General features: G+C 63.3%; 1 protein-coding gene across 1 annotated transcript in view; it reads right to left on the bottom strand.

The window, feature by feature from the left end:
* Window positions 1–7,955, bottom strand: part of CACNA1I (calcium voltage-gated channel subunit alpha1 I) — an 82,131-nt gene extending 74,176 nt beyond the window's left edge. Inside the window, 1 exon segment of the mRNA XM_056137405.1 lies at window positions 7,837–7,955. The gene's annotated coding sequence lies outside the window, so the exon portion shown is untranslated.
* Between the last annotated feature and the right edge of the window lie 5,446 nt (window positions 7,956–13,401).

Below are 13,401 nucleotides of genomic sequence, written 5' to 3'. Positions count from 1 at the left end.
GACTGCAGGCTGGGCAGAGAACGGCCTCTGTGTGCTTAGTCTGTGCCAGTCCCCCACGCCCTGGATCACCCCACAAGCCTGCGTCTCTCTGCTGGAGGAGACAGGCCCGGAGCCCCGAGAGCCTGAGTCACCAGCGTGCACAGCAGCGCCAGGTCCCAGCCAGGCCCCCACTCCAGGCATCCCCGACCCCCTACCACATGCCTCTCACACAGGTACCTCACACACCGCACACATTTTCACAATGTGACACTCACACATTACACATCACGCACGGCACAGACACACACGCGCACACAGCACACAGCCCTTGCATCTCCCACACACACCGTACACACCTCACACAGCTCAGACAGTCTGTGCTGTGCACATCTCCCACATACAGCACACATATACTCACACAGCACACACACTCCATACCATACATACTTCACACGCACACACACCCTACATATACTGTACACACCACACACACCTCCCATACCACACAACCACATATTGTATCTTTACATACACAACTCACACACACAACACACAAGCCATGTACCAGCTATACCATCACCCCATCACCTCCATCTCCAACACAGTGGTGCTGGAGATGATGATGATGATGGTGACGGCTCTGGGCTCCCCCACAGGCCCGCCAGGACGTCAGCACAGCTGCCGCCCAGACGAGCCCCCGCAGGGCCTGCGAGTCTCCCAGTCTCGGCAAAGTCGCTCCGAGTCTTCCTGTTGCCCCACCTCAGCCGGGACAGGGAGGGACGGCCTCGTGTCTGCAGAGCTGAGGGAACTGCGGGGCGAGTTGCGAGTGCAGATGTGTGCATGGGGTGTGTGGTATGTGTGCGTGTGAGGTGTATGTGGTGTGTGTGAGGTGTGTGGGGGGGTGTATGTGAGGTGTGTGTGAGGGGGTTGTGAGGTGTGTGGCGTGAGTGTGTGAGGTGTGTGTAGTGTGTGTGAGGTGTATGTGGAGTGTGGGCATAAGGTACAGTGTATGTGAGGGGTGTGTGAGATGTGTGAAAGTGTGTGTATGGTATACGTACGTGAGGTGTATGTGGCGTGTGTGTGAGGTGTGTGGTATATATGTGAGGTATGTGTGTGAGGGGTGTGTGTGAGGTGTGTGGTGTGTGAGGTGCGTGTGGTGTGCACGTTATTCATGTGGTCTGTGTGTATGTGTGTGTAAGATGTGTATGCAGGTGAGGTGTGTGTTAGGTGTGTGTGTGTGGCATATGTATTTGAGATGTGTGAGATGTGTGTGAGTGTGTACGGTGTGTGTGGGTGTGTGAGATGTATGTGGAGTGTGGGCATAAGGTGTGTGGTGTGTGTGAGATATGTGTGAGTGCATATGGTATATGTATGTGAGATGCGTGTGGTGTGTGTGGTATGTATGTGAGGTATGCGTGTGAGGGCTGTGGTGTGTGAGGTGCGAATGGTGTGTGCATGAGTTATGTGGTCTATGTGTATTGAGGGGTGTGGGTAAGGTGTGTGCATGTGAGTTGTGTGTCAGGTTGTGGTGTACGGCAGGTATGGTGCGTGTGTATGGTGTGTGAGAGACATGCATGGCACTGTGAGGTGTAAATGGTGTGTGTGCAAGTGTGGTGTGTGAGGCACATGTGCTATATGTGAGGTGTGTACAGAATGGAGTCTGCATATGTGTATGGCATGTTGTACGGATGTGCTGTGTGAATCTGTCTGTGATATGTGTGGGACGTGAGGGTACGTGCAATCTATCACTGTCACTGTCCTCCTGTTGTTCGTCGATTTGCTCGAGTGGGCCCAGTAACGTCTCCATTGGAGACTTTGTTGTTACTGTGTTTGGCATATCGAATACGTCACGGGGAGCTTGCCAGACCCTGCCGTGCGGGCGAGATACTCTCGGTAGCTTGCCGGGCTCTCCGAGAGGGGCGGAGGAATCGAACTCGGGTCGGCCATGTTGGCTGCGTGCAAGGCAAATGCCCTACCGCTGTGCTATCGCTCCAGCCACTGCACTATCACTGTGCAATCTATGTGAGATGTATATAGTACAGGCTCTGTGAGGTATGTGTGGTGTGTGTGTATGGTATATCCAACACGTGGCACATGTGGTATTGTGGTGTGTGTGTCAGGTCTGTGTGTATAGATACAATATGTGTTGTGTGTGGTATGCGAGTGTGTGTGGTGTGTGCCGTGTATGTGCTGTATGTGTGTGTGGTATGTGGTGTGTGTGCTGTGTGAGTAGATGTGTGCTGTATGTGTGAGGTGTGGACAGCACAAACTCTGTCTGAGGTGTGTGAGGTGTGTAGGTGTGTGAGGGCTGTGTGCTGTGCGCGCGCGTGTGTCTGTGCCGTGTGTGATGTGTGAGTGTCGCACATATTGTGAAAACGTGTGCGGCGTGTGAGGCGCATGTGTGAGGGAGCATATGTGTGTGTTCACAGGAGCAGGCGATTTTTTTTTCCCATCTCTTTTTCAACAACACACCAGCAAATGTCACTGCTAGAAGAACAAGCAACCAAATTCAGCCCAGGAATTTCAGAATCCAGGAATCTCCAAACTAGAACGTCACAGAATCACCCAGAAGCCCAGAGACGAGAGGCCCAAGAGACGAGCCCCAAGAACCAACAGTAGCGCCCGTGTGGGGTGTGAGGGTGCGGGTGCGGGGGTCCTACTGGGTACCCGGCAGGGCATGAACCAGGGTGGCGCTGAGCGTCACAGCGAGTCCGCCAGCATGCGTGTCAGGCCGGAAGCCGGAAGCCGCGTGGGCTCTCAGAGGGTCTCCACGCGGGGCAGCTCCGGAAAGAGGGGCCAGGGTGAGAGTACAGTGGGGAGGCACCCGCCTTGCACATGGCCAACCCAGTTTCGATCCCTGGCACCCCATAGGGTCCCCGGACCCCACCAGGAGTGACCACTGAGCACAGAGTCAGGAGACAGCCCTGAGCACCCCCGAGTGTGGCTCCAATAAAAAAAAAAATTTCAAAAAGAATGGGACAGCCCCAAAAGTATGAAAGTCATCCCCACACCCACAGTCACACACACATTAACCTGCTCACAGACACACACTGACTCTGACAGAGCCCCCCCCCACACACACACATAATCACAACATTCAATCACGCAGACCCACATAGCAACACACACCCCTCACCCTCATGTCCCCTTCTTTCTCGGACACTCGGTTACCACACGGACCCGCGTGCATTTCCACATACGCTCACGCACACGCACACACATGCACACACACGCACACACACACATGCACGTTGTGTGTGCGCACACACACGCACACGGGTACACACACACACACACACACACACACACACGCAGAGCCTGCATCTGGGAGCCCGGAGACAAGTCCCGGTGAGGCGGCAGGAAGCCTGTCTCTCTAGAACCTTCCAGCAGGCGTCCCCGAGCCCCCGGAACCCTCTGTCTGCTCTCTTCCGCATGACAGCTCGCCCACCCCCGAACTTCATCTGCCCCGCGCCCTTCGTCGCCGGCGTCGTCACGGGCTCCCTCCGCCTCTCCTGGGGGGAAATTTCCAGCTCGCGGCCTCCATGGGCCCCTCCACATGCAGCCGCCCCTCCCCGCTCCTTCCCCAGAGCACCCGGGCTGACCCTGATCGCCCGGACGCAGCAGGAGGGGGAACAATCTGGCAGCATCAGAGCGAGGCTGGTGGCCCAGCGGACACCAGCACCAGGGATGGGGAGAAGGGGGCACCAGGGGGACCCCCAACCCCCTTGGAACTTCTGTGTTGCTGCAGCCGATGCAAGCCTTTTGCCACACACAGCCCGGCCCCCAGGGCAGGATGCGCTGCGAGTCTGTCCAGCTGCTGTCATCCAGGTCCCCCCACCCCGGCCCTGCTGGGAAGCTCTGGCTCCGATCAGCACCCCTCGGTCACGGCCCCCAAGACCCCCATCTGGCACATCCCAGGCGCCTGGTCCTGGCCCAGTGCACCAAGTTCCCGAGTCCCTTCCCCTCCCCAAGGAGAAGACCAAAGCCCAGCGAGGTCCCGCCCGGCCCCGGGTCCAGGGCTGCTTAGCCCAAGACCTTGAGGTTTGGGGCCCGGGAGCCAATGTGAACCCCGGGATGTGTCAGCCTTTGAGGACAGGCGGCCGCAGCCCATCCCCCCTGCCAACCCCCACTACCTGCCCATGTCGGCCACTGTCACTGATTTCCTGGCGCCCAGCCCGGTGTGGCACGTGCCAGTCCCTGACGCTCCAACTCCAGCCCCTTCCAAGTGTTTGAACATTTCCCAGCAGGCGACTCTGCTGAGCATTTCTTGCTCACTCTGCAGTAATCAGGGCTTTGGGGGCTTCCTTGGGCCACCAGACCAGGGAGAAGGAAGGTGGCCCCAGATTCGAGGAGACAGAGCACTGGGCCAGGAGTCTAGGGCCAGGGGTCTGAGTCCTGGCTGGCCTCTCCCTGCCTCTCCCCCCGCCCCCCGCCACTCTCTCTTGTGCACGCTGCAGACATGATTCTTCCTCCACCTGCCTGGTGCCGGGGATGGCGAACGGGGAGAGAGATGTGGAAAGTCTCTCATCAGTGTTAGGAAAAAGTCTCTCATCCAGTGTTAGTGTCACTGGACAAAAGCCACAGCTCAGCTTTGCAGACCCTCCAAGGCTGGGGCCCGGGAGACAGGATGGGGGGTTGGCCAACCCATGGGCCCCCATGGTCCCCCAATCCCGCCCCCAGGAGTGATGCCCGAGTGCAGAGACAGGAGTCATACCTGGGCAGCACCAGTGTGGCCCCAAACCACCACCTCCCTGCCAAAACAAAACAAATAAAACAAAACAAACAAAAAAAAACACCTCTCCAAGGTGGAAAGACGGACCCCCAAATGCATAGGACACAGGTGTCCCCTTGGTGCTAACTGCTGCACAACCCCCCCCCCCCCAGGTCAGGCTTGTGATGGGGACTTGCTCGAGTCTCTTGCATCCTGGACAAGAGCTCGGTGATCCAGGGACAGGCCTGAGCCCCGGGACGCCCCTGAGAGGTCAGAGGTGAGCAGAGAGAAAACCCAAAGGTGCTTCTTAACCGCACCAGCCACGAGGGTCGGTCGAGGGCTGGAGACGCAGCACAGGGGGGAGGGCTTGTGCCTTGCAATCGGCCGACCTGGGTTCGATCCCCGCCATCCCATCGAGTCCCCCACCCCCAGCCCGAGCCCTCCAGGAGTGATCCCTGAGCACAGAGCCAGGAGTCAGCCCTGAGCACGGCTGAGTTGCGCCCACACATACACACACACACACACACACACACACACACACACAAAATAAAACAGCCAAGGCGGCCTCGGGGGTGATGGAGAAGGCACAAGGCAGGGTCACACACCGAGAACTCGCTCGGGGGCTCCCACAGTTCTCGTGCCTTCAAAGCCCCCCACGGCCCCCACCGGCCGGACAGCAGACAGCGCCAGAGCCCTTCTAAGCCCTCCCAGGATGGGTCAGTCACTCCTGCTCCCTGCCGGGACCCTCGACAGCGGAACAGCCGGGCACAGAGTAAGATGCTGAGGAAATACCAGGGGGACAGAGAGGCCCCCGGAGGACATGGTGCCCCCGGCTCCCTGGCACAGGGCCCACAGCCCGCCAGCCACCGAGCCACGAACCTGCAGGCCCAACTGCAGATGCCACACGTCACTGAGTCACACACGTCCACGCACCGCGCCGCGGCGCCCTGCACCACTGACCCCCACCCTCGCCATCCCAGGGAGCCACAGGGTGCCCCGGGGACAGAGTCCAGGCCCTTAGGCCAGGCCCCCTGTCACCACCCCATCCTGGGGTTCAGGACAAGACAGACTCAGGGGACGGAGGGGACAGATGGGGGAGGCAGAGACTCTGCAGAGCAGGAGGGAGGATGGAGCTGAGGCCAGGCAAGAAAGGAAGTCGGGGTAGGGGGAGGCCGGAGAGGGAAGAAGGCCCCCCCGCCCCCCGTCGGGGCCAGGCCCCCAGCAACAGGACAGCTGAGTGTGGAAGCCCCCCGAGAAGTTTCCACTGCCCCAGGGAAGGTCCCTAGCTGCAGGGATGATGGAGGGGCCGCGAGGGGCCCTGACACTCCTTCCTGGAGGGCTGAGCTCGGGAGGGGCTGGGGGCAGGTGGCATGGAGGGGGGTTGGTGGAGGGGGCTTGGCTCTGGGACAGAGAGCGAAGAAGAAGCCACAGGTATGGGGGTCCCTAAAAGCCCTCCACCTCTGCGTTCAGGAGGGCAGGCTAGGGGGAGGGGGGAGGCTGGAGTCTCCACCAACGAAGCACCAAGGTCAAGGGTACTTGGTACTGGGGCTGAGCTGCTCAGTGCCCCCTGGTGGGCCTGGACATTGGGGGGCAGGGTCCCATGCCACAAACCAAGGCCTGCAGTGCCCCCCGCAGATGCCCAGCGCGATGCCAGGGGCGGCCTGGGTGAGCACGTGAGATAGGGGGACAGCCTGGGTGGGGGGGGTTCCGAGTGGGGACAGGCCCGCGGGGACCCCCCACGCTGAGCTGGCACGTGGGACCCTCCTCTCCTCCTCTTCCTGTCCCTCTACAGCTACAGCCCCCCATGCTGTCCCCCCTCCCATGTCCCTTCCCTCTGGCTCAGAGTGGACGGCGGAGGGGACAGGAATCGGCCCCGGTGACGAGGCTGAGTAGAAAGTTTGTCCAGAGGGGTGGACACGAGTTTCAAAGCAAACCCTCAGAAGCTGGGGCAGACCCTGGTCCAAACGGCGATCCACCCTGCAGGGCAGCAGGGCCTGGGGATGGACCCCAGGGGGACACAGACCGCCGTCCCCCCCCAGTGCAGAATTAGACCCCGGGGGGGGACAATGGCCCACATCATGCCACTGCTCCCCAGCCTCCAGGAGGCACCAAATTTCGGGGGTGGCACCAGGGAGGCGTGGGAGCCAGAAGGACAGAGTGACCCCCTGCTCAGATGACCTCCCTGGGGGTCAACTGCCACGGCCAGCCCAGCCCCCCGCGCTCTGCCTGCCTCTCCCACAGGCACGCGCAAGCACGCAGTCACAGGCACACGCACGGCCCTGACCCCCACTGGGTCCAGAGGGCTCCCCACGCGCGCCCAGCACCCCCGGTCCCCGGAGGGGGGGAAGGGAGGCGCCAGCCAAGGCCGGCTCCTGCAGCCCCCGCCCCGGGGACGCGCGACCTCCCCCCACTCCCTGCCCAGGCCTCTGGCCCCCCACATCCCACACACACACACACACACACGCACGCACACACGCGCACACACGCACACGCGCACGGCAGACAATTAAAATCCAATCATCATAAACACTCATTATATAACCAGCCCCAACCTGCCCGGGGCTCCCCTTATCCCCCCAAGACCCCGGCGCTCACCGGCCCCGGCTCCCGGCGGGGAGGCCCGGGTGGGGGGGGACCCTCCGGGGTGCTGCTGGCCGGGGATGGGGGGTGGCGGGCGCCGGCCCGGGGCTCGCGCAAAGTTGGGCACCGGCTGCCCGGGATTCCCCATCCCAGAGCCGCCGCCGCGCCGCGACGCGCCGCGACGCGCCGCGATGCGCTGGCCCCGGGCTCCGCGCACCTGGCCGCGGCAGGACGGACGCGCGGACGGACGCGCGGACGGAGGCGGACGGGCGGACGGACAGACGGACACGCGCCCCCCACGGCCGCCCGCGGCAGCCCTGACTTGTTGAATGAATCCCTGCAGCGCCCGCGGTGCCGCCGGGGCTTGGCACCGGGAGAACTTTGGCGGCCTGGGAGAAGGGGCCGGGCAAAGTTTCCCGGCTCCCGCCGGCCCGCACCTGCCCCCACCCCCGGGGCCGGGGGTCGCGGGGGTCCCCGGAGGGGCCGGCGGCCGCGCGGGCCCCCGGCGCCCGCGGTCGGTCGGTCCGGAGCGCGCGCGCCACCGAGCCGCCCCCCGCCGCACCTACCTGGGCCTGGGCCGGGCCGGGCCGCCGCGCGGGGGTCGTCCGGGGGGTCGAGGCGCGGGGGCGACGCGCGCGCTCCGCCAGGCCGGACCCCGCGGGGGGCCCCCCGCGCCGCCGCCGGGGATCAGCTGCGCCCCTGGGGCGCGCGGGGCGCGGCGCGGCGGGCGGCGGGCGCGGGGGCGCGGGCCATGGCTCGGGGGGCGCGCGGGGGGCGCGCGGGGCGCGGCGCGGGGGGCTGCGGAGGGGCCCGGGCGCCCGGCGCTGCGGGGACGTGCGGCGGCGGCGGCGGCGGCGGCGAGACGGAGCCGCGCCGCGTGCGAGGCAAAACCGTCTTATACTGACACCAAATGTCTTCGGGGGAAGCTGCAGGCGCGGGCGGCCGGAGGGGGGAGGCGCGCGGGGCGACAGACAGACAGACAGACAGCGGCGGCGCGGCCGGCCCGCCCCGCTCCCCGGGGCCACCAGGGGCCCCCCGCCCCCCAGTCTCGCGGCCACCTCCTTTGGAAATCCGGGGTGGCGCCTGCGGGGAGGGCCGACCCCCTCCTCCCCCCCAGCAGGGGGGCTGCGTCATGCGTAAAAAAGGGAGGGACCCCAGTACTGGCCACCCCCGCCAAGTCCTAGGGCTGACCCCTTTTTCCCTCCGGATTCGCGCGGAGACGCTGGGGGAGGCGGGCTGGAGGGAGGGGTGGTCGCCTCGCCGCCCCCGGGGGGTTCCCAGCACTTGAGCAGGACGCCAGAGGTCACTCCCCGGCCCAGCGAGCCTTCCCGCTTCCCTCCCGCGCCTCTTCTTCCTCCCAAGCCTCACTCAAGACCAGAGGAGCCAGAAGAGCCTCCTCCTCCAGGAAGGCTTCCAAATAGGACTCCCAGCTGGAGAGGCCTCTTTGTCCAGCGGCAGAAGACCCCCGCCTCAGGAGGCCCAGGACCCTCCAAATGCAGAGGAGACTGAGTCTCCCCAAATTCAGCTCTGTGGGTGTCAGGCGCTCCCCAAAACCACCCCCTGATGGATAAAAAAAAAAGAGAGACACTGGCCTGGGCTCTAAGCCTCACACCCCCCACTCCATCCTCTGCACCTAACCTCGTCCTGCACAGGGTTCAGTAGCGGGGGGCTTGCTGGGCTGGGCTCCAGGAAGCTGAGACCACCCCACCCTCAAGAAGCACCCAGAGGGGGGTGCGCTCTCTCTGACTCCCCAGTAATCCGCCCCAGAGCAAACAGTCCACCCTCACGCCCCCCACACACCGGCACCTCCCATATTCCCCTACAACCTGCCTCCCTGCCCACCGCTCCCTCTGTCCGTCCCAGACCACGCACAAGGTCACGCGGACACGCAAGGTCACACGCACAGACACACAAGCCAGGCTAGGCGGTGACCAGTCACGCAGGGACACGCGGGCCAGGCCAGGAGGAGGCACACGGCCACCACTCCCATTTCTGTCACAGCAGCGGGGGCTTGGCTGGGGGGGGGGAGGTCCACAGGGAGGAGGCTGGCCGGAGCCCACGCGGGCTCAGGGTCCGAGAGGGGCAACAGGGACATGTCACTCCAGAGGGAGGGAAGACGGAGGATGAGGGGAGGAGGAGGAAAGGCAGGGGAGGAGGGAGTCACAGTGCCCACCAGGGGGCACTGTGCGGGGGGGGGGGAAGGGGGGCCTTATCCTTAGTCCGTAAGGGTCCCAGAGAGATGTGAGACCCTGGCTCCATCCCCTGAACATCCCCCCCATAAAAAGGGGCTGGAGCGATAGCACAGCGGCGGGTAGGGCGTTTGCCTTTCACGCGGCCGACCTGGGTTCGATTCCCAGCATCCCAGATGGTTCCCTGAGCACCACCAGGATTGATTCCTGAGTGCATGAGCCAGGAGTAACCCCTGTGCATCACTGGGTGTGACCCCCCCCCAAAAAAAAAGGACCTCGAAAAGCATCTTAGCAAGTTCTGGAGGCCGGTAGCTCTTGAGATGTAATAGGGTTGTCCTGGCTTACAGGGTCACAGCCCGGCCCTCCCGGGGGCGCGGGGACCCCTTTCTTCTCCCTCATTTCCGGTTATCCCAAGTTTTGGGGTCTTTGGGGGCAGGAGAGCCACACCCAACTATGCTCAAGGCTGACTCCTGGCTTGGTGCTTAGGGGTCTCTCCTGGCGGAGCTCGGGAGGCTGTCTGGGGGGCCAGGCACTGAACGTGGTTGGCTGCACGCAACTCCGCTGCCCCTCGAGGCTCGCTCCCGGTTTTACACTCGGGGTCACTCGGGGTGGTGCTGGAGGGGCCAGGTGTGGAGCCAGGGACTGCACCTGGGTCGCCGCATGCCAGGCCAGTGCCTTGACTGGCCACACCGTCCCGCGGCCTCAGGGCTGTTTCACTGTAAAGGAGCAACGTGCCCAGGATGGCAGTGCCCGGGTGCTCTCCTCCGGCCTCCGTCAGACCCTCGCTGCCAGGCCAGCTGCCGGCCCCACTGTCACTGCATGCCAGCACCCTCCAGCCCCCAGCCCCGGAATGCCAGTGGCGGGGACACATGAAAGGTCACTGAAGGAGTGGGGCGGGGGGGTGCCCCGAAAGAGGCCATGAGAGTGCCCCCGGGACTCTCCCTGCCCGCGGAAGCTTCATTTATTCCTCACTGCTATTTAGACTGTGCCTGGTATTTGCAGAGGGGAGGCCGTGCGAGCACTCGTTAGCCCAGGCCAGCCCAGTGGCAGGCGTGGATCTCAGGGTGGGGGGGGAGGGGAGCCACAGCCAGGCGGTCCCTCTCCCAGGACAAAGCCCACCCAGGCGTCGGCTCCCTTAGAGCTGAGGGCAGAGCCACCCTGTTCACCTCCGTCCCTGGAGAACTTTCTAGCACTGGCAGGAGCTTGGAGGGGAAGGTAGGTCTGTTAACGGGGCTTTGGAGAGGCTGGAACAGGATTCCTTCCCCTCAGGAACAAACAGGCCGGGTCTAGGCAGAAAGATGCTAAGAGCACAGAGACCAAGAGCCCAGTGGCCCCAGAAACGTCAATTTAAAGCCAAAACCTCGACCCATTCCTCCAGGGCCTACAGAGCAGGTCACCAGCACCAGGCCCCGTGCGGAGCCTTGGGCAGACCTGAAAGCCCCCGCCCCGTCCCAGCACTGTCCTGTCAGTCAGAGGATGAGAAGTCAGGAGACTCGATCAAGGCCACCCCGCTAATAGGTGGCAACCCGGGCACTTAAATTCAGGGTGGGCTCCAGAGTGCTCCCAACCCAGGGGGGTCTCCAGAGTGCTCCCAACCTGGGGGGACTCCAGAGTGCGCCCAACCCAGGGCTCGAATGCTCCCAATCTAGGGCTCCAGAGTGCTCCCAACCCAGGGGGCTCCAGAGTGCTCCCAACCCAGGAAGACTCCAGAGTGTTCCCAACCCAGGGGGCTCCAGAGTGCTCCAACTCAGGGGGAGCACCAGAGTGCTCCCAACCCAGGGGGGTTCCAGAGTGCTCCCAACCTGGGAAGACTCCAGAGTGTTCCCAATCCAGGGGGCTCCAGAGTACTCCCAACCCGGGAGGGGTTTCAGAGTGCTCCCAACCCGGGGGGACTCCAGAGTGCTCCCAACCTAGGGGGATCCAGAGTGCTCCCAGCCCAGAGGGTCCAGAGTGCTCCTGACCTGGGTGGCTCTAGAGTGCTCCCAACCCAGGGGATCTCCAGAGTGCTCCAACCCAGGAGGCTCCAGAGTGTTCCCAATGCGGGAGACTCCAGATTGCTCCCAACCCGGGGAGTTCGAGTGCTCCCAACTCGGGGGGGGGCTCCAGAGTGCTCCCAACCCAGGGGCTCCAGAGTGTTTCTGACCCGGGGACTCCAGAGTGCTGCCAACCCAGAGGGCTCCAGAGTGCTCCCAACGTGGGGACTCCAGAGTGCTCCCAACCCGGGGGGGTTCCAGAGTGCTCCCAATGACTGAGGCTCAAAGCGCCAAGACAGGAGTCCGAGTCAGCCTGGCCCGGCAGCCCTCCCGGGAGTTCCCTGGCCCCTGTCAGGCTCTGCTCTGGCCCCCCCAAGTCAGAGAGGCTGGGGGCATCAGGGGGAGAGTCGGGCCGCAGAGCGCCAAGGTCGAGTCTCGGAAAGAAGGTTGGACATTTCTGGGCCCAGGCCTGTGCCGGGGGAGGATGGCAGCCCTGGAAAAGTCTGGAAAGGCTGAGTGCAGCAAGGTGGGCTGGGGGGTGGGGGCGTGCGGAGTCAGGAGCGGAGGGAAGGTGGGGGATTCCCTGGGCCTCCCCTCTGCAATGGAGGTGCAGAGTGAACCCCCAGCCCGCAGGCACCGCGGGGCCCGGAGCAGCCAGTTGGACAAAGGACGGAGTGGGGGTGGCCACAGCACCCACCAGGAGGAAGCCCTGGGCACCGCCAGGCGTGGCCTCGAGACCCCCTCAAGGAAAGGGGGACAGAAGGGCAACTGGAGGACCGGAGAGACCCCAGGCTCGGGTGCCAGCCAGGACTCCAGCCGCAGCCCCTTCTCCGCACAAACCCCCCGAAAGTCAGCCACACACTCAGAGGCTGGCGGGCGCCAAGGAGGATGCCCCCCCAGAAGCCATGGGGGTGTCCAAGCAGGGCCCCGCCCCCACTGGGGGAGGCCAAAGGTCAGCGACAGGAGACCCACACAGGCCTGGCAGGATGGGGGCGCAGCACCCCCCTACCTAGGTGGTAGGGGACCCTCGTGGACAGGCCCTTCACCTGGTCAGGCCGGGAGGGCCACCACGCAGCTCACCTGCCACCAGGGAAGAGGCCGGAGAAATGTGCCAAGGCGGTGGGGTGGGGTGGGGGGTGGGGGGAAGGGGAAGGAGGGGGGGAGAAGGGGTCAGTGACCCCGGTATGGCGTATGGGGGGGAAGGACAGAGAAAGTGGAAAGTGTGTTGGGGGGTTAGAGTGTGCGGGAGAGCAGCGCGTGAGTGTGTGCGGGAGAGTTGTGTGTGCAGCTGTGTGGTGTGTGACTGTGTGTGACTGTGTGAGTCACTGTGACTGAATGTGTCTCTGTGCGACTGAGTGTGTGTGAGAGAGAGAAAATGTGACTGTGTGACTGTATGTGATTGTGTCTCTGTGTAACTGAGCGTCTGACTGAGGTTGTGGCTGTGTACGTGTAACTGTGTATGTGTGTGTGTGACCAAATGTGTGAGTAACTGAGTGTGTGAGTGTGTGTGACTGTGTATGTATAACTGAGTGTGTGTGAGACTGTGTGACTGAGTGTGTGACTGTGTATGTGTGACTGTGTGTGAGTGTGTACGTGACCAAGTGTGTAACTGAGTGTGTGACTGTGTATGTATAACTGAGTGTGTGTGAGTGTGTATGTGACCAAGTGTATAACTGAGTATGTGTGACTGAGTGTGTGGCTGTGTCTGTTGCTGAGTGTGTGTGTGTGCTTGTGTGTGCTTGTGTGTGCTTGTGTGTGTATATGTGTGTGAGGCAGAGGGAGACCAGGTTCCCTCTCGGCCCAGAGCCATCACCAGTACCCTAGAAGCTTCTGGGTGTGCCCGCCCGAGCACATCTGGCAGGGGCTGCTGTGTACCCCACATCTGCGGGTGGCAAAGAGAGGGAGCACAAAGAGAGGGAGCACGGTGGGTCTACTCCAACAGGACTGTCAGGACGGGGGCGGGGAGGCG

The sequence above is a fragment of the Sorex fumeus genome, unplaced genomic scaffold (assembly GCF_029834395.1).
Source record: "Sorex fumeus unplaced genomic scaffold, SorFum_2.1 ptg000125l, whole genome shotgun sequence".
Taxonomy (NCBI): domain Eukaryota; kingdom Metazoa; phylum Chordata; class Mammalia; order Eulipotyphla; family Soricidae; genus Sorex; species Sorex fumeus.
This window is presented reverse-complemented; position numbering and strand designations above follow the sequence as displayed.